This window comes from Balaenoptera ricei, chromosome 18 (assembly GCF_028023285.1).
Source record: "Balaenoptera ricei isolate mBalRic1 chromosome 18, mBalRic1.hap2, whole genome shotgun sequence".
NCBI classification, from domain to species: Eukaryota; Metazoa; Chordata; class Mammalia; order Artiodactyla; family Balaenopteridae; genus Balaenoptera; species Balaenoptera ricei.
Genome location: NC_082656.1, coordinates 55,468,786 through 55,471,390, shown reverse-complemented (window position 1 = coordinate 55,471,390; position 2,605 = coordinate 55,468,786). Strand labels below are relative to the sequence as shown.

General features: G+C 41.5%; 1 pseudogene; it reads left to right on the top strand.

The window, feature by feature from the left end:
- The first annotated feature begins 1,508 nt into the window (after positions 1 to 1,508).
- LOC132352616 (zinc finger CCHC domain-containing protein 10-like) lies at positions 1,509 to 2,312 on the top strand (annotated as a pseudogene).
- The last annotated feature ends 293 nt before the right edge of the window (positions 2,313 to 2,605 follow it).

Genomic DNA, 2,605 nt, shown 5'->3' with positions numbered 1-2,605 from the left:
AATTCACTGTAAAATGGCAGAGAGGTTGCCTTCAGTCATGACCTCAATTACCTGGCTTTAGAATAATCTCAGAATGAGAGAAATAATGAATCTCAGTTCACATGTCTGAGGCTCTAAAGAAAGCAATGGAAAGTTAACATTTATTGAATGTCTACTGTAGACAAGGTACCAGATTTTTTGACCTTTCATATATGAACTTGTATTTAACTTAATCTTCACAACACTGAGAGGTGAAATTAGTTAATATCATTATCTTACATGAAAAGCTAGTGAAAGTTATATTTTAATGTCTCTTCAAGATGCTAATAATATTCTAACCCCTTCCACAATTTTATACTTTGGACTGTGAAGGAGATGAGAACAATAGATAGCCATATTTTTCTTCCAACTTTGATACTAAAGCTACAAAAATAAAAGGTTATCTTTTTACACAGGGAGTGATACAGCTTGGAATCTTTAAAATAGCTTTAAAGGTACCAAAAGGTTTTAGAGTTAATACACTAAGAATTGTTACTTATACTAATTTTCTCCTTAATTTCATTATCTATCCACAAAAAAATCTTTTAATAATGGTTTTTCTCCATCTGTAAAATAATGATAGAATAAATTGCAACACTTAAAGGATTTCAAAGAAACACTAAATTTTCTTGCCATTGTTTTCAGCATGGGTTATACACAGAGTCCAAACGATAAAGAAAAGAATCTCATGAAAAAGACTCAAAAGGGATCAGAGATCCACCTCCAAGGTAACAGCAGGAGGAGACCTTTGGACCCTCTCTCTGGCAAAATAAGCAAAACCAGTGAACAGTATTTTTAAGAAGAAAAACAACAACAGCTGAGTGTCTGGAAACTGTCCTAATGGCATACACACTTATTCGAGAAAACCTACTAAAACTCAGTAAGAACACTGAGAGTCTGTACATCTGAGCCAACCTGCTCTCTCCATCTCTACCCCCAGTTCATCCTGACAGAAACTCCAATCCGGGTGAATGTAGCCAAGAAATGGGCTCTCCCTCCCTTCAGCTTCCAATGAAGGGTTACCATATTTCATTGAGAGAGGCAAGTCACTGATGCCGAAAGCTCGGCCTCTCTGTACACCAGTGCCGAATCAAATCTCGGAGGCAGAGTTCTGGGTGAAGTAGAAAAGAATAGCTTTGTTGTTTTTCCAGGCACAGGGGGACACAGTGGGGTCCTGCCTCAGAAAACTATGTGTCCCAACCCCAGAGGATTTGGTGAGGGGTTTTATAAACAATGGGTCAAGGGTGGGATCTCTGACATGACACGATTAGGGTGTGTGCAGGGCGTGTGCTCCCTTCATCTTGTCTCAGGTGGTGGGTCTCCTAATCTTGATGAGCTTCTCTGGTCCCTTTAATCTTGCCTCAGGTGGTTCCTTGGCTTCTCCTCCCTTGATCAGCAACTGTTCAAATCTGCCCTTTGGAACTCGGGGAATGTCACAGAGGCTGGAGTCTTGCCTGCAAGAAACGGGGTACAAAACAGGCCTCTGGAAGATGGCGACTCCCATGCATCGGCTCACAGCCCGGAGACAAGCGGAAGCAAGTAAGCAACATGTAAGATGTCAGAAATGCTTGGAATCTGGGCATGGGACTTATGAATGCACAGGAAAAAGAAAGTACCTACATAGGCCTTCAAGAACAGCAGAACTGGGCTTCCCTGGTGGCGCAGTGGTTGAGACTCCACCTGCCAATGCAGGGGACACGGGTTCGAGCCCTGGTCTGGGAAGATCCCACATGCCGAGGAGCAACTAGGCCCGTGAGCCACAACTACTGAGCCTGCGCGTCTGGAGCCTGTGCTCCGCAACAAGAGAGGCCGCGATAGTGAGAAGCCCGCCCACCGCGATGAAGAGTGGCCCCCGCTCGCCGCAACTAGAGAAAGCCCTCGCACAGAAACGAAGACCCAACACAGCCATAAAAAAAAAAAAAAAAAGAACAGCAGAACTAAAGAAAGCTTTAAAAGAAAAAAGAAAACAGATTATTATTACAAGAAAGCATTGGAGAAACTACTGTAGAAAGAAAGACCAAGAAAAAAAGGTCTAAGAGTGTAACCAGCTCCAGTGGCAATAGCAGTGACAGTTGAGCCAGTGATTCTTCATCAGAGCGTGAAGAGACGTCTACCTCATCCTCCTCAGAGGACAGTGACGCTGATGAAGGCTCCTCCAGGTCATCTTCAGCCTCTTCCACAAGCTCTTCCTCGCCCTCTGATGCAGAAGAGATGCCAGCTCTTCTAGTAATAGCAGCAGCAGCACAGATAGTAGCTCTGAGGGTGAACCACCAAAGAAGAAGAAAAAGAAATAGAATTGTTCCATCTGTATTGGACTGATGGACTAAAAACATCAATGTGATTCTTAGAAGGGAATTTGGGATGTGTTAAGACCAATAGGTTAACAGATCAAAATTTTTAGAGTTCAAAAGTTTCTAAATGTTTTACATTGTAAGAGCATAAAGACTATTAATAATGGATTATATATATATAAAGACTTTTATTTTAGGGGTGAATCTTGTTTTTCTTTTTTATCTTTAGAATATATCTCTAAAATTAATCAAAGCTGAAATCTAGTAAATCTTTTTTGTGATGAAACCTATCTTTC